We start from the raw sequence: 19746 nt of genomic DNA on the forward strand, positions 1-19746 counted from the left end.
AAATTTACTATTTGGGAGCTTTCCAATAAGGATTAATTTCCTTAGTTCACACTGGCGTTTCCAACTCTGCTTAATTTTTTTTCCTGGCATAAGACCATATTGTTTGATTTCTCAGTCCTCTCAACATTTCGCCTCCCATTTCTTTCCTGTAGCATCCAAAGACCAAGAGCCAAGGACAAGCATGCCTTGATGTAATTAATTGGAGATATACCAAGTCAAAAAAACTCTCATGGGAATTATTGAGTAGCAGAAAAGGTTCTTGTTTTAGAGTTTTGTTTATTTGTGACCTCTCCAAATTGTTCTTTTACCTTTTTAGGTATACGCTGGGTTTAGAAAATGATTTATATTTCCACATATGGGAAAACACACTCAATTGCTTCCATAAAGGAAACAGGAGAAGAGGATATAGTTACAAATAACCCACACACAACCTGTATCTTTAAATAAAACCTAATTACACTGTCTATAAAATGTCTCTGAAAGGTTCCCACAGAGTAACTACACAGAAATTTGCCAAACACAAAAGGCTAGCGTAGCAGGGATATCCCCTGCCAGGAGAGAACCTAGGGGAAATAGGGATTTTTTTGCTCCCACAGAGTAACTGTCAGGGCAGCAAAAGGCCTTCAAAGGGGTGGGTCACCTTTAAGCTAACTTTTAGTATGTTATAAAATGGTTAATTCTAAGCAACTTTTCATTTGGTCTTCATTATATATTTTTTTATAGTTTTTTATTATTTGCCTTTTCCTGTTGACTCTTTCCAGCTTTCAAATGGGGGTCACTGACCCCATCTAAAAACAAATGCTCTGTAAGACTACAAGTGTATGGTTTATTACTCACTTTTCTATTCAGGACCTCTCTTATTCACATTCCAGTATTTTATTCAAATCAAAGCATGGTTGCTAGGAATTTGGACCCCAGCAACTGGATTGCTGGAGAGCTGCTGAATAAAAAGCTAAATAATTTAAAACCCACAAATAATAAAAAATGAAAACCAAATGCTAATTGTCTCAGAATATCACTCTCAACATCATACTAAAAGTTAACTCATAGGTGAAAGATGCATTGTTGACATATTTAGAAGTAGGAGGATTCACTGAATCATTCAAGCCTGGTGCTAGATGGTGTATAATCTGTAAAAAATATTCCTTATTTGACAGTTCTGTAACTTAGACCAGGGTTTTACTAAAAGTTAGGGATGCACCGAATCCAGGATACGGTTTGGTATTCGGGCCGGATTCAGCCATTTTCAGCAGGATTCGAATTCGGCCGAATCCTTGAGCCTGACCGAACCGAATCCGAATCCTTAAAATCATGTGACTTTTCGTCACAAAACATGGAAGTAAAAATTTTTTGTGTGCAGCACTCTTTTTCCCTCCCCCTCGCTGATTTGCATATGCAAATTAGGGTTCGGATTCGGTACGGTATTCGGCGGAATCTTTCACGAAGGATTCAGGGGTTCGGCTGAATCCAAAAAAAGTGGATTCGGTGCATCCCTACTAAACGTAGATGCTCTTTCATAATAGCATCCACTAGATATGTATTCTATAGAACATTTCTGGGTGATAGAAATTTATCTCTAGTAATCCCTTTTTATGCAGCAATACAAGCAGATGAAGCTTGGCTTCCAAAAAGAAAGCGAAAGAAAAAATGTATATAGTAAGCTGTACACAATGATATTGTGAGACAATTTGCAATTCTTTTTTTACTATTTGTAATATGTTACAGTCTGTTATTCACAATCTGCCTGATGTCGGGACCCTAGCAAGTTACAAAAGGGAGAATTGTAGAAAATTCTATAACATACTAAAATATGAAGATGAACTCATAGTCACAATTGTTTAGCCGCTGTTTGTTCTCTGCTGGCTACTCTAACACGCAGTACAGCATCTACCTGACCCTCTGGTGCCTTTACACTGGCCACTGCTATGTATAAACATAAAAATATTTGAAGTTTGATATAATGAGTCTTATTTATAATACAGAACCTTGAACACTGAGTTAAAAGGAATTCAGAAAGTCTGTTTATTAGGGACAGTCCCATCAATCTCTTCATAAACCGTAAGCACAAAATCATATTTGGTCATGATGACTTAGTAATTTTGCTTTCACTACTGGTGTAAATTACACTCTTGGCTGATAATAGACTTCTTTGCTGTGATTTTAAAAACTCAATCAACTTTATTTAACTCATTAAAACATATAATGGTATATGTCTGAAAACATCTATTTTGTCACAGAAGCTGTGAATGTTTATACAGACTAGGAGTTGCTGAGGCTGCTTTTGTTACCAGATCTATCTATCATTATGTGAACCCAAAACCTTTGCCTTTCTCTGGTATGCTGCTATGCTTCCTAAAGCATCTACACATAATGATATACACTGAAAAGAGAGATATCTGGAAATGTATAAAGTAGCATACTGATAGACAAGAGGTCCACAGACTAAGATTCCCTTGGGGATGGAGGGAGGGAGACAACATTTAAACCATACTAAGATCTGGGATAAATGCTAATGTGCTTTTGTGGATACCATTGGAACACTATAGCATGACATATATTAAGGCAAGTTGACAAAGTTTTTATTGCCGGTGTTGATTATTGTGGCTTCATACAGAGTAATGTTGGGTTTGATGGGAATCTTCCTTCCTTGGTACACTGCAATGGACAATTTAAGGATACTGTAACTGATGGCAATATTGATCTATACTTCCCTATACAATTTTAGCTTTACTACATACAATATATGTCCAGTTATCTCAAAACGTAGAGATGGCCCCAATAACAGACCTGGGACAGTGACTGAGGGCCCAACCTTAATGCCAGTTAGTGTAACTTTTAAAGAGAATGCTTATATGTTCCCCAAGCTATTCCTGGAAGTCAAGAATGAACATCAGTTAGGTGTCTGCCTTAACAAATAAACTCACCTGCCAGTGTTTCTTAAAAGTGCCTCTAAAAGCCATCACCAGATCAAGAAGAAACAAGGTTATATTTATCTCCCGTTCATTGTCTTTCTAAAACTGGACAAAATCTGACCATTTTACCAGTAGGAAAAACTGTCAGATAACGACAGTATAATGTTGCAAAGCTCATACATGGCCTCTTATATAACATTGTTCTTCCTTATACAAATATTCTTGCTCTCATCCTTTAATGTTGATAGAGAGAACCAGCTCTAACTATAGATGCACAAAACACCTATGTTTACATTTTTAAAATGATTCTAACTAAAACAAAAGTATTTCAATATATCAAAATGAACTGAAATTATTCACTTCCACTGTATATAACATTGAAAAAAAAAACGGGCGCCGGCGTCAAAAACTATACGCCGGCGCCGTTTCGCGAAATTCACGAATTTTTCGGCGAAACGACGCAAATTCGCCCTTCACTATTGTGCACACAACAAAAATGTTTTTTACTCAAAGGGCTTTCAAGAAATGAGAAGAAACCCTGGTGTACCTGTTTAATCAACTCTTTAACAACTAGGGCAAGCTGTTTTCCTTTAACATTTCTCAGAAATGCAGATCAACCAAAGTTGTTTCCATTGTTATGTTTCCTCTCTCAGTTCAAGCCCAAAAAACAGATAGCATATGATGGAGATTTCTAAAGGTCACAAAATCTGCTCCTTTCTAAACCACAATATTGGGAGTTTCATTTGCTATATCACAAGACTGATCTCATTTTAAACCACTGTACTGAGGTTGACTTCCTCCTGAGTAGGTGGATATGTTAGTGAGGCTTGAAACTTCAGTAGGAACACAGAAACGTACAGTTTCCAAAATATGTGGTATGTTGTTAATTAGTGTATAATGTTCTCTTTTTGTTTAATTGAATCCAGATTAAACAGAAAACATATGTCTCTGCGGAAATAGGACGTGGTGAGTAACTGACATTTATTTTCTACTTTATATATGTATTTTATGTTATTTTATAATACCAGAAAATGGATAGGGGGAGGCAGACAAGTAGTTTTGTAGTAAAAATGATTCCTCGCTGACGTTGTACAGGTATTTATGTTGCTTTCAATGACCTTTAAATGAGTTTATAGTTTATAATACTAATTCTAATGAGATTTCAGAGTGATTCTTTAGTATTGCTTGCACTGCTGCACTGAATCACAAGGAAAAGACCCATAAAAATTAAAGTAAATATGTAGAGAATACTTCTCTAAGCACCTTTGCTATTTGCTGTAATATTTTTTTAATTTATTTTTTTAAATGAGTTGTTGTTTTTAGAAAAAAAGGCTGTAAAAGCCATTTTTTCTCTACCAGTTGCTACAGTGATCCAATCATTGCTACAAGGATAGAAGTCTGGGCATGAATTTGCTATTTAGCAGTCCTCTTCAATCAGAAAAAGAAATCATAGGGTGCCTGACTTCCAGATCATTGGCTGAGCTCTGGAGTGATGGAACTGTGTGCCCGAATCTGGCAGAGCAACATCATATTAGGAAAGTAGGCATGGAGGGCGGGCACTGCACTTAGCTCAGGAAAGCTGCTCGGTTTCTTTAGAACCCAGCACAGTGGCCTAACATTGCTAGGAGTGGAGAACTGCACTGCCATCTTTGCATGATTTTTTTTTTTATCACTAAAGAAAGTAAAGTAAGTATAAAGAAAGTAAATGGCAAATAAAAGTTTTTTAAAATTCCCTTTAAGGGACAAACTAATTAAGGATTCATTTAAAGTAATAATAATAAAAGTATAGTTCTGCAACACCATCCCTGTAATAGGAAATCATGCAGTTATACCGTTAATAAGTCCATTAGTTATGCTGGATCTTATGTTTTACTGGAAGAAAAGGACCATTCTAAACTTTAACTTTGTGCCTTAGAATTCTACTTTGTAATGTTTTATAACAGCAGAGCAACACTGTGATAATAGGTTTCTTATTAGACAGTGAATATCATAAGTCCTAAGCCTTGGACTTTTATTCATCGGCATTTGCACTTTCTGAGAACAAAGCAAACGGCAGAATTAAGCACCCTCAGCTCAGTTACTATAAAATAGCGAATCCCAAATGGGATCTAGTTGGGTCTGTCCATGGTCCTGAACCTGTCTAAACTTAACCTCATGCTACACGATTCTGTGAGGTTTTGTATAGTATAATGACTTAGTAGGCAGGAAGATGCCGTTACTGTATTAAAGAGATACTGACACCAGTAATTAAACTCTTTTTTTTACATCTATCATAATTTTGCCTTTAAAAGCAACTTATAACTTTGCCATAAAGTATTTGCACAAAGCTTTTACATAACCTGTCTGATGCCCCATGTTCCTGTATGAAGGGCTGCCATATTTGTGCAGCAGGAGTCCGTTAGCATTAGAATCTCTAACTGACAGGCTGAGATGAGGTTGGCAAAACAGTCAGGTTTATAAACTTCAACTAACAAAATTGCTTAGAAGAACAAAAGTAGTTAAAAAAAAGTTGTTTTTTAGTGTCTGTATCACTTTAAAGTTGACGCCCTGGATACCAGAGTTGCAGTAGACTGACTTGTATGAGATTAAGTACTAAGTATCCTTTACATTAGCAAATACATTCTCATGTGCTATTAATATTAGGGAAAATTGTACTTTTAAGAAGCTTTAGTAATAAAAAACAACATATGGTTAAAGAGAAGAGTGCAGTTCAACAAGAGAACAAAAGAGATGCCTTTTCAGGACTTGTGATTATTGATCTTTTTGAAGACTGTGCCATAACGGCATGTATTTTTCAATATGAAATTCAATGTGGAATTGTATAGGCAAGAACAAAATGTATTCCCTTAAAGAAGAACTAAAACTTAAGTAAAGAAGTAGGTTAGACATGTTGTACATTGTGTTCTGAGCTCCTGTACCAGCCCAAGGCAACCACAGCCCTTTAGCAGTAAAGATCTGTACCTCTGAAGATGCCCCAGTAGCTCCCCATCTTCTTTTCTACTGATTCACTGCACATGCTCTGTGCTGCTGTCACTAACCGAGCTTAGGGACTGACTCACAATATACAGTACACATAGAATATTAATGTCACAGTATAAGGCTAATTAGAAATTAATACAGATAATTACTACATGACAGCATAGAAACCAGTGCAACTTACATCAGAATTTAAAACCAGCCTTGTAGCATCAGCTTATATTACAGGCCAACTTTTTTTTCTGCTTTATTATTTTGTGATGACCCCTAAGCTTAGCTGCTCAGAGCCCACTGAGCATATGAGTGCTGCGGACTAGTGATGGGAGAATAAATTATCTTGACACAAATTTGCGGCAAATTTCCGAGTTTTGCCACAATCTAATTGATTCGCAAAATTGCAACGGCAATTCGCCAGTCAAAAATCCGCCACGCCAAAAAAAAATTACGGGTGTCAAAATTTTTTTGACAGCCATTGACTTCAATGCATTTCAATGCAGCCTTCACTTCCTTCAGTTTTATGTGGGAGGCGCAAAATTCTAATATTTAAAGGGCCCTAAACCTACTACTCATTGCCCAACCTGGGTCTATATTCTTAGTTGTCCTGTCCCTTGACCATTCATTCTTCTCTGTTCACATTTGGTTCCCTTGCCTGCCCAGAACTTCTCCCTCAGTCCTCTCACTATAAGACCTTCCAAGCTCCTCCCGAAGCGAAAGGCTCCGGTTATAGGCAGAAGGGTGAGCAGAGGCTGGGACCTTGGGGTTTATTCTGGGTTTGGGATGCAATACGTAACAGGACCACTCTGTGTGATGTAAAGAAGTTAATAGGAATAAAGAAGAAAGCATTTAAGAAATACAAGTTTAATGGTTTAGATGCTTCTTTTAGGACTTAAAAAATTCGAGAAGTGTTGTAAATCACCATCAGGAAGGCAATACTAGAAATCAAGAAACTTGTTGCTTCCAAAACAAAAACTAATCCCAAATGTATTTCAATAGTAAAATGATGCGCAGTGATATTGTGGCTCCATTAATGAAATGGAGATGTTTTGGTTACAAAGGACTCTGAAAATGTGCCTAATAAGTCAATGTACACAATGGAGGAGTTACAGTACAGTTAAAGGACTAACTCTGTAATCATGGCTAAGCTCAAACAAGTTTATAATGGCTGATGGAGGATGTGGTAGTTACATTTTTAAACAGAATACAAGGAATGCACTCATGGGTACTTAGAAGACTTAGGGAACCATTTACAAATAATCGTAGATTATACAAAATACTGTAACCCACAAAAAGAAAGTCACAGGAAGTGTTAAGTGAAACTCGCTTTGTATTCTTGTTTTGTGTCAGAAATAACAGAAGCCATAGATATTTCTCAGTTTATACAATAAACAAAAAGTATGTTCAGCACCAGCCCTATTCATTGAGCTCTTGTTAAATGGGTGTGTATATTGTTAGTGGTGTATTCTCTACCTGTAGTAAGGGTCTTAGTGGGGGGCTGCAGGGTTCTGTATCAGTCCCACTTTTATTTAATTTATTCATTTATGAATTGTGGACAAACTGGTAATATGCGCTGCTAGTGGCAGATGAAATGCAATGCTAATAAATTTAAGGTTATGCATTTGGGATGTAAAATATGCAAGCTACTTATATCCTTAAAGGGATACTGTCATGGGAAAAAACATTTTTTCAAAATGAATCAGTTAATAGTGCTGCTCCAGCAGAATTCTGCACTGAAATCCATTTCTCAAAAGAGCAAACAGATTATTTTATATTCAATTTTGAAATCTGACATGGGGCTAGACATTTTGTCAATTTCCCAGCTGCCCCAAGTCATGTGACTTGTGCTCTGATAAACTTCAATCACTCTTTACTGCTGTACTGCAAGTTAGAGTGATATCACTCCCCTCCCTTTTTCCCCCCAGCAGCCAAACAAAAGAACAATGGGAAGGTAACCAGATAGCAGCTCCCTAACACAAGATAACAGCTGCCTGGTAGATCTAAGAACAACACTCAATAGTAAAAACCCATGTCCCACTGAGACACATTCAGTTACATTGGGAAGGAAAAACAGCAGTCTGCCAGAAAGAATTTCTCTCCTAAAGTGCAGGCACAAGTCACATGACTGGAGGCAGCTGGGAAATTGACAAAATATCTAGCCCCATGTCAGATTTCAAAATTGAATATAAAGAAATCTGTTTGCTCTTTTGAGAAATGGATTTCAGTGCAGAATTCTGCTGGAGTAGCACTATTAACTGATGTGTTTTGAAAAAAAAGGATCCCTTTAATGGGATTATGTTACACATGTGCTTGATGGTGAAGGACCTTGTGGGTAAAAAACTTAGCTATGGCAAACAATGCCAACCAGCAGCAAAAGGGTCAGCAAATTTTTATCCTGTATTAAAATAGATTCATGAAAGTAGAGTGTCATACTCCCTCTTTACAAAGCACTGGTAAGGCCCCATCTAGAATATGCTGTGCAGTTTACGCCTCTATTCGAATAGAGAAAGTTCAAAGAAGAGCTACTAAGCTGATAAAGTGAATGGAAGGTCGCAGTTATGAGGAGAGGTTGGATACGTTGGGGTTGTTTGTACTTTGTACAAATATACAAGTTACCATACAATAAACTCTCTGATGCTTTATTCAGCAGTAGGTCCTTCCAGCAAACACAAGGTCATTCGCTTAGATTAGAGGAAAGAAATTACCATCTTGAGATGCAGAAAGTTTTTTTACAGTGGTGAGTGTGAAGTTGTGTAACTCTCTTCCTGAAGCTGTTGTACAGGCAGATGCACTAGATTCATCCAAGGACTGATCCGATTGCCTTCTTGGTTCAGGAAGGAAACTTTTCGCTCTCTAAGGCAAATTGGAGAGGCTACATAGGAGTTTTTTTTTGCCTTCCTGTGAATCAACTAGTAGTTAGACAGGTTTAAATAGGTTACATTTGATGGATATGTTTTTTTTTTCAACCTCATCTACTATGTATATAGACTATTGTAATGGCAATAAAAAAAATGTTTGCTTGGTCTTTCTTGCATGTTACAGCATGTTCCTAAGATCTTAAGTTCTTTTTTATTTACATTGTTTAATTAAGGTGATAATAAATGTACAATGCAATTTAGAATGTTCTTTTTTTCTTCAGACTCGTATAAGAGTGGAAAACTAAATCTGACACATCGCAGTGGTAATTTGATTGTTGCAAATGGCTCCGTAGTTATTGCTACCGATGGACATTACCTGGTGTACCTGGAGGGTTATTTGAGGGACAAAAATAGCACCAACACAGTGACTGTTTGGAGGTGGAATGAAGAAGAAGGCAAGACTCAACTTATGATTGAGTCAATCAATGGTGATTGTATTAGAACAGTGGTCGTAAAAGAGCTGATGCAGAAGGATAAAATCTACATTGAGAAGCAACTACCCGATCTGTTTAGTAATTTCTCTCTCTTCCTTTATACTACATTGATTTAAAATGCTGACTCCATTTCTCTTTACTAAACTTCAATTTTTTAATGGTCAAGGTTTTTTTGTCAAAAGCTCGAATTTTTTATGGAAAAAAAAACGTACATTTTTCGAAGCTGCAAAAAGTCTGAAGCCAAAAATCCGCCATCTCAAACCTGTCGAGGTCATGTATAAGTCAATGGGAGATGTCCCTTTTACAATTTGAAGATATCGTGATTTGCTGGGTTTCATCTGATAATCTGAAAAAATCTGGGTTTTCAGGCAATAACCTGAAAAAAATTGAGCGATTTGGGTATCAAATTCAACAAATGTGTATGATTGGGTTTTGCTCGAATTTGTAGATTTTTTTTTCCCTACCCAACTTTTCCAGTTATTTATTGATAAATAAGATAAAATCGTGGGTGGGGGTTTGGTTGAGCTTCGTTTAATAAAAATATTAGATAACTTGAGTTTTAGTAAATAACCCCCTGAATGTCTGCCTGATGTATAGCATAATTTTAAATGAATGCCCAAGTGATTGGACCAAGTAACTTTGTTTAACCTCAGATATTAATATCTTAACTGAGTCAACAGGAGAAGGATGCGAGTCACCATTTCCATTGGGAGGCATTTAGCTAGGCATAGGGGCCCTTATTTTTATTGTTCTTTTCTAATTGCAATTTCCACTGTTATTCAAAAAGCTAGCCATGTTATCAAAATATTTATATATGATATACATTTGAGGCTTAAAAAGTTAAAAGCCTTTTTCATCCCTGTTGTAAAGGACAACATATAGAATACTTCACTTTCATGATTCCCTTAACTCACTATTGCATGCTGTCATTGAGCACCACATAGGAAAACCATCTTTTACTTATGGCTTATTGGTTTCCAAGTTCCATCCGTCAATGACTGTTTGCAACTGTTGTGAGCAGTAATAACAGCTGCAGAATTTCAGATGTCTCAATTTTGTTCCAATTACCTGCTGCAGTGCTAGCATGCTTCTGTTCACTTGGGAGCAACATTTAGTCAGCTCATTCATGATGAAATATAATATAATGTTCACCAAGGGATATACACACCCCAAAAACTAAATAAAGTATGATTACATCAATACCCTAAAGTTTTCAGAATTGCAATATTGGAAGGAACATTTATCCCTTGTGCCATAGTCATTTTCTCCCACAGTTAAGGAGACTACTAGAATATATTCAGTTTAAATTATCTGCAGAATATTTTTTTTACATAAACACTAGTGCTGCTGACCCATAAAGACAACATTGCTGTTATGGAGTTCTTTGACCCAGTTATATAATTATGTGAACAACTCCTGTTGTAAAACTGTTATAGCTGTGCCTAAACCAGCTTCAAAAGGCATAGGCTTTGTGTTTACCAATCAGCAAAAGAGAAAAAAGGTTCAATACACTCACCGTTGTGAACGAAGCACCGCAGGGAATGTTCCGGTCGGTGCGAACTTAGACAGAGTCACGTGACCCAACATGAGTATAATACGTAGCAGAAAAAATAAGCTGCACTCGACGACTCGGGGTACACGGAGGTACCTCCAAACTTTTATTTATGCGGAGTACATGAAAAACCAAATGTTTCAGAGGCCGACTGCCCCCTTTGTCAGCGATGTACACAATTGTAAAAGTTTCTTGAATGTGAATCTTACTACTATCCACTGCTAATTTGAAAAATATTTTTATGGTGTGCTTTTACACATTTTTAATGTATTTTATCACTTTGCTTCCCTGATCGATTTCTGCCTGAAAGTCGGGCAGATGTAGATCGGACGGGACTAAAAATCCCGTCGGATCGTGGCCGCATCTGTTCATTGATGCAATCGACCGCCTGTTACCCATAGTTAGGATCCGACCATTGGGTGACATTGCCAAATGAGCGAATCTCTCCGTGTATGGCCACCTTTACTTTATTGACTGATTGGCAAGATGGCGTTATCGGCGATTCAGAATAGTGACGTCAGACGCACCGACACGTAGCATGCTACGGACACGATTGGAGAGGTGGAGTCATATGGATATTTGAGGACTTATTTGAGGGTTACAATTGTGTACATCACTAAAGAAGGGGGCAGTTGGCCCCTGAAAAGTTTGGTTTTTCATGTACTCCGCATAAATAAAAGTTTCATAAAAGAGGTACCTCCGTGTACACCGATTTAGTCGTCGAGTGCAGCTTATTTTTACCAAACAACAGGCCAAGACATTTTAAACTATTGGTGCAGGGAAAATAAGAAAGAAAGAGTTATTGGACAATTCTATAATTTATATTGTCACATGCTTATATTTTTACATGATATATTAATGAGGTCCTCCATCCAAAAATTATTTTGGGCATAATAATGAATAAAAATGCATTTCTAAGCAACATATAAGTGTAAGTTAATTAACCATTTACAATGGTTTCAGTGTTATTTGTTGATGTAGTTGAAGTTGAAAGCAGTATTTGGTTTTTTTGTTACATGGGTGTAACTTGAGTCAGATCGCCCAATGCTTTTTTATTCAGCTGGCTTGCAACATTCAGGCGTCAGAGCTGGGTGTGCAGAGAATGTAAACAGCCAGATGCTGCCTTCAATGGCAATTACATTTATACATATATTAAAACCATTATAAATGTTTAATTAATGAACAGTGGAAAGTTTTATCACAATGCATAATGGTTTTTGGCGAAGAAGCCCCTTAATGCAGGTGTTTGATTCTACTGTATCATTAAGGGCAATTCTAAATGTTCAGAATGTATCCTTTTATATATTTATACCTCATTCCGAAGACCTTTAAGTTAGCTTTTGGTATGTTATAGAATGGCCAATTATAATCAACTTTTCAAATGGTCCCCAGTATTTATTTATTTATTTTTAATAGTTTTTCAATTATTTGCCTTCTTCTCACTCTTTCCGGCTTTCAAGTGGGGGCCACTCATATTCATATTCCAGTCTCTTCAAATTAATTGTATGGTTGTTAGGGTAATTGATAGGGTAAATGAAACCTAGCAACCAGACTGATTACATTTGCAAACTGAAGGGGCCGCTGAATAAAAAAATAAATTACTCAAAATAAATAATAAAAATCTTAAAACAATTGCAAATAATAAAATCTCAGAATATCACTTTCTACGTCATAGTAAAAGCTAACTCAAAGATGAACAACCCCTTTAATGCAGTTTCAGGAACTGTTATAATAATGTAACTGAACTCTAATAGTTTTGAATTGTTCAGACTGTAATAATTACCAAAGGCTTTTGTGTGAAACATGAATATAATGACCAAAAGTCTCTAAGACAGGTTGCCTATGCGGACATTGTTTTATTCAGCCAAGCTGAAAGATTATTTTATTTATTTTTGAAATTACATTGTAATTAAATGTTAGATGAAATCTACCTTGTCTTTGAAATTTGTATTTTATAAATACATGAAAAAGCACTGGTATCTAATTTGCCAGAATAAAAGTTGTTGAGATCTTTCTATAAATAAAGTAAAAGTGTTTCTCTTTTTTTTTTTTTATAACATTTGTAATTATTAACTTTGCTCCTTTTTCTCTGTGTTTTGCAATGAAGATGGGACTGGGACTACTGTCTCTGAACAACAGAAGATCTGGATTTAAGCGATATTGTCATTGATATTAACATGCATTTATAAACTAGTGGATGCTTTTTTTTCTTAGTGCTCTGTGGTATTTATGACAAAGCTCCCATGTGGTGTAAAAGCACCAAATAAACATTACTAATGAAAACACTGTAATATCTCTGAAAACAAACGAGCATTGGTTGCTGGCGCATGTGGTGTATAACAAAACATAATTGAAATTGGTTGCCAAATAAAAAAAATATAATAAATGCAATTTATAGACAACAGCTGATAACTTATACTGTATATACAAACAAGGTGGTTTTGTTTCCAAGTACCTCCCTGGACTCTTTTTGTTTTTCTTTTCATCCTTTTTATTAGGTTTTCCAAAGCATAAAAGATTTACATTTTAACTGAGCATGTTAAGCGCGACAAGACTACATAAATGCATATGCCATGCAGATTACAATACAAGAGTATGAGTATATAATAATTATATAATACACAAAAGCCATGAATATCCTGTAAATTATATCCTTATAAATGGTGAGTTCTGATGTCATCAGTTATAAACGGTGAGTTCTGATGTCATCAGTTATAAACGGTGAGTTCTGATGTAATTTCTGTCACATGACTCACTGTATTATAATAAATAAAGTACCCCCAGTTGCAAAATATGAGGATATTAGAAGTTACCTCAACGTTTTTATATGGTCATGAAACTCTTCGGTAACTTATAATATCCTTATATTTTACAAGAGGGGGTACTTTATTCACTATATAAATATAAGGAAGATTACATTATATAAGGATAATGAGCCCAAAAAACCCATAAAATAATATTAAATAACCAGACTAACTTAAAAAAAAAAGCCTCTGATGAAGCTGTGAGTAACAGCGAAACGCGTTAGGTGAAGGAGAATACTTATCGGTCCAGTACGAGTACCACAAGGAGGTCTAAATCCGGTTGGCAATCACCATCCTTTGGGACTTTGAAAAACCACAACAAATTGGACTGAATGCGATTTTATTGAGAACAAAATGTGAGTGTATTTATTGTTTTTAAGATTTTTTTAAATAAAACGTTATTATACTATTTCCGGTTTTTCTATCCCTCCCTTGGAGTCCATGGAGGATGCGAGGTTAAATTAAGATCGCACAGGAGGAGTTAATGAACACGTTTGGCCACGAGAGTGGTTTGTAAGTAGGCAATTCTTCCAAACGGTGGAGGTGTTTTAAAATTGTGTAGACTCATTGCTGCACTGAAGAAAATTGTTTTTACTCTGCACCCCTCTAACACTTGTTCCCCTCAACCAGTTATATATAAGAGAAAGGGGAGCACTTACAGAATAAGCTAACTAAAAGCACATGGTGATATTTACCATCTATATTGAACGTATTACGCTATGGGAGTTCCTTATTTCTGTTGCCACAGGCGCTGATCACTTGTGCATATTTTCCTGGAAGTATACACATTTGTTTGGATTCTTTTTTCTACAGCTGAGAGACTGTGAGGTGATCGGCAAGAAATAACCTAAGGGACTGACATTTTTTTCATTAATTGTATATTTAAAACAATTGATTTGTCACTGTAACTTAAAAACAAACCTAACATGATGGAATAACAACATCAAAAAGTTTTATAATGACACTCAGTCATTAATGTTGTCCAAAAATCAAAATAGTTTAATCTGTAACAGCTCCAAAATCGTAGATTTGAGCCTAGAGTCTATTCTTCCGCCAGTGTAACTAATGTACCAGTTAGAAAAAATGTACCTGTCATATGGCAATGTGGGGGTATTCTCGGTATTTATTAAAGGTGCAGTATACAGAAACATGCGGCTGAAATGTTTCAGGACTAGTTCAGCCATTCCTCAAGTGATGATAGACTCAGCAACTCAGACTGCACAAGGTGTTGATTCGTTTTTAAAAACTGTTGGTTAAGAAATCCATTCATTGGTCCTAGTAATGGCTTCTACAAAGGAGGTAGGTGATTTTTTCTTAAAAGAACATGATATTTGATAACAAACGTAATTAAAAACGATCTTGATATTATTCCAGGACTTGATTTCCTAGGGATGATACCAGTGCGTTGGACCCCCCCTGCCAAAAAAGGCGGCCCAGCGCAAACAGTCCTCTTCCCCTGTCCCCCCTCCTGACCCACTTATGCACTGCAATGCTATTTTAAAGGTAAAAGATTGGTGGGGAGGGGAACTATGGTGCAGGCCAACAATCTGCTGTATAGGTAGTTACGCCAGTGGATGATACTTTAGTAAAACACCCAATCTTTGCTACTACAGCTACCCAAATGAAAGTCCAGGCCTGACTCACTAAGGAGAACTGCTTTCTATACACTGCTGCATAAGTCACTTTTAGGAGCTGATTTAGGTTGTCAAACATCAGGTATACCTCGACCCAACCTTAAACTAATAATAAATCTGCCCCGAAGTGTCTTTACATTCTCTGTAAATGTACAAGGGCTCTAATGCACCTTGCACTGCATATATTTGGGGTGCTTTATACAATAAATACAATGCAGTAGTATTTCCCCAAGGCACATTTCCCTTTGTGAAGTAACCAATTAAAGATTTGCTTTTATTGTGAAACCTGCAGCAAACAGATCAAAACGAATTGCTTATTCGTTCCTATGGGTTGCTGCATTGGGCCAAATTTGCCCAGTGTTCGTAAGTATGAACAGTATAACTCCAGAACACTTATTTTCTTTCCCAAACGTTCTTTTTTTATATGGAATTTGGCATTAATTGAATCAGTGTGGCGCTACTATTTTTTCCATGATTACATATAGTTTGTCTTTGTATTTTCAGTTTATTGCAGATAAAAATATTTCCTTACCTATGTTTTGTAGCTTTTCCTTTTTCTCTTGCATTCTATGTAAAAAGGGAAACGTGTACTGTTTATTCTTCGTATTATTTAGCCTTGACACATGTTCAGTATTCATGCTCTGTACTATGCTTGTTGTTACGGTTGGCTACAGCTGTTTTATTGTTCGCTACAGAAACATTTTCGATACTACCTGTATTTATGTAGTACCTGTAACAATGCTGCCGACTTTGTTGTTATGCACGATTTCCTCAATAAAAATTATTGATACAAAAAAAAAAAAAAAAATATTTCCTTAACTGCTTCTGAACAATGCACTGTTTTGCCCTCCCACACATTTCCTACTACAAACAAAAAGACAGGCGGATATGAACATTACTGGGATCCTTCATGACTAAGTCTAAGTTTATTTGAGAGTCGTCACATGCTCAGCGTTCTCTGTTCTGTTATAGAACATGTGCATGGGGTTGTGGGGATATCACCAAAACATTGAAAGAGCTTATATTCAAAATAGAAGCTGATGCAACAGGTCTGATCATTAGTCAGTTCTGATTCAGAATTCACTGCTTCCTCTGCTGTTATGTAATGTGAATATGCATTGTAACCAAGCAGCTGGGGTAGTTATAGATGGGCGATACGTTTCTCCTAGGGTGTTATATAATACAACACCCTGGAACATGGAATAATTAATACAGATCAAAGCTGCAAGGTAATTGCTGCAGCTAAAGTACTGACTGACCTTGGGAGGGAGGACCCCCTCCCACCTCAGAGTGAGAGAGAGGAGCTGCACTGCACAGGGAAGGTACTGATTATCAGTGACTGTGTAATATATTTTTGGTTCTTTTGTTAAGTTGGTGTTGGGGAAGCCACCCAACTGTAGTTAGGCTGCCAACTGTGTTTAGCTAGCGCTCTGGTGCAAGGGTTTATTTTACCTTGTTTTCATTTCTTAGTGTGCTTGTTACCAAAGACTGTGTAACAGAATAAACTGCAGGCATTTGCCTTTAAGAAGAGCGACTTCTGTTACTGCTTTGTTTACCCAAAAGGACTGTACCCCTACAGGTCTAGTTGTCACAGCATGTATAACTAATAAGCCTGGTTTCATGAACTTTATATTGCACGTCTACTGTATATTGTGTGTATCAGTATCAGAGAGCTGCATAGATTATGCCTTATCAGCAGAAAATAAGATTGGGTAATGTTTTTATCCACAATGCAGTGTTTTCCACACAACTCCAACAAAATCGCAGCCTTGAGGTTGCAGCGTGCCTGCTAATGTTAAAACTATGGGGAAGTCATTACAAGTGACCCATTAAGCCCATTATACATTATACTGCCATCCTCACCTAAAAAACCTCCAACAGATGTTACAGAGCAGATCCCCAAGCTTCTCTTTTGTCTGTTGTAGTACAACTATGAGAACTTCATTGCCTGAGCAACAGTAATAGTGAAAGTTTAAATATCAACAAAGAGCCAAAGATTATTTGGGGATATAGTGAAATTCTATTTGCATCTGCATTTAAACCATCTACCATTCAAGTCGTTACAATCTGTTTCAATAGCAGGAATGCATAAAACAACACTGTTTCGTCACACAGAAATCCCTGATTTGTATAGATGTAATTTACAGCCTGTAAAGAAATTTTTAAAAGCATGGATGACACAAAGGATACTCAATACAGTATAGCAGGGGTCCCCAACCTATTTTAACCGGGAGCCACATTCAAATGGAAAAAGAGTTGGGGAGCAACACAAGCATGAAAAAGTCCATTGGGTGCCAAATAAGGCCTATAATTGGTTATTTGGTAGCCCCTATGTGGACTAGCAGTCTTCAAGAGGCTTTACTTGGCACTATACTTAGTTTTTATGCAAATAAAACTTGCTTCCAAGCCAGGAATTCAAAAATAAGCACCTGCTTTGAGGACACTGAGAGCAACAGCCAAGGGGATGGAGAGCAACATGTTGGGGATCACTGCAGTATAGCATAAGAACTATATGTAACAATGGAATAGAAATTACCCAGGCCAATGCTGAAGAAAGAACAATAAAAACCTTGTAAAACACACCAAAAAAAAAATAGCCAACATGTTGACAAGAAGGAATCTGATCAGAACTGTCTTTGTGGGCATGGTAAGTGGTAACTACCCAAAATGCAGTAGAAAGAATAGTAGAAGCTCTATAGGAATTAAAAATACCAATATCAGACATACAGTTCCCCTACAGTTTTTCTCCGTCTTTCATACTGACTAGCTTCTGAAAGTTACCCTGTGGTTTTTCTATCTGTCTACCTCTTGGATCTGCTTTCCTACCATGTGAGGGAGCCCAACCCAGGCAAGGAATGTCCAGTATCTCAAATAGATATTATTTAAAAATGAGACTAGAAATGCTCCACACTAGGTTTTGCACTTTTTCACTAGCCCATGGTCATCACAGCCCAAAATTTTTTTTATGTTTTACCATTTTTTTCAAAACTGAAGTTTAAATTTTAATGTTCCTTTCTCTGGTGTTTCAATCTGGCAGCTCCGGAATTTGGATGCAGATTTGCTACAATTAGTTGATACATTTCTCAGCAGTATCTGTGAAATATTAGCAACTATCTAAAGAAATGTATGAATTCATGTATCATTGATAACAGTAAATGGAGTCAGTGACCCCCCTCCTGGAACTGCTTTAGAAAGACATAAGAAGGTGAAAAAGGGTAAAAAAAAAAGACTGGCTTGATAAAGGGCCCGGAGAGGTCCAAAACGTTGCCGTGCTTTTGAATGCTTGTGGGCTAAATAAATCACGTATTTACACACAGCAATTTTTGGTGTGCTTCTGGATTTTTTATACTACAGCTATAGAGATGGTGAACATTTAGTGCAGTAAGTCCATTTCTAGCCATATTATTTTTTAGGGTTTGGTTCTCCTTTACCAACTTCTCTGAACAATCCGCTGTATTTCCCTCCCACACATTTCCTGTCATAAACATTATTCAAGTGCTCAAATGACAGGCTAATATTTTTATCACCAGATGACTTAGTTATGGTTAAGTGTTATCACATGCTCCGTATTCTCTCTACTGCTGTTGTGGGAAATCAAAATATTGAAAGAGCAGGGGCGTAATTACAGAGGAAGCAGACCCTGCAGCTGCTGGAGGGCCCAGTTTCAATAAATGCTGCTCATATAGATCAATCTCTAGACCTGAGAAATAATTTGCTGTGGGGCATCTAGTTACATCACTGTAATAGAAGCTGATCTAACAGGTCTGATCATTAACCAGTTCTGATCCTGAATGCACTGCTTTCTCTGCTGTTATGAAATGTGAATATGCATGTATAAATAATTAGCCTGTTTCATAAACTTTAAAATGCACGGCTACTGTATTTTGTGAGTCAGTCAGTGTCAGAGAGCTGCCTAGATTATATGCTGGAAATCAGCAAATAATAATAAGCAGAAATAAAACTGGGGGCACATTCTAATAAAAAGATTACGCGTGGCCTGTTTACTACAACAACTGGACTCGAGGGAAGTTATGGAACGCTTGGCAGCAGGATCCATAGAGCATAAGTTCAAATGTGCTCAGATATGGGATCTGTGGCACCCTATCACAGCTGATTGAAACACTGTATCTCTATTACTAGGGCTTACCTAGATCTGATAAACACCCTGTCCTATTGTGATTTCATATACAGTTGAATATTTGCCATGTACTACCGTGAATTCTTTGTTTTCTTTTTTTTTGGTTTTCTTATTTGTATATTTTATTTTTCTTGAGTTACCTCAATCTGTATAATTTACGATGTTGATATGTGGGTTATTTGTAAGCTTCTTACTGGCAATGTATCAATGTTATATATACCTTTATTGCACAATAAACCTGCAAATTGAAAAAAAAAAAAAAAAAAAGATTACGTGGCAGATTTATCAAGGGTCGAAGTGAATTAGAGGGAATTTTCTAAGTAAAAAAAATTCAAAATTCGAAGTAATTATTTTTGGATATTTCGACCATCAAATAGGATACTA

The sequence above is a fragment of the Xenopus laevis genome, chromosome 4L, assembly GCF_017654675.1.
Source record: "Xenopus laevis strain J_2021 chromosome 4L, Xenopus_laevis_v10.1, whole genome shotgun sequence".
NCBI classification, from domain to species: Eukaryota; Metazoa; Chordata; class Amphibia; order Anura; family Pipidae; genus Xenopus; species Xenopus laevis.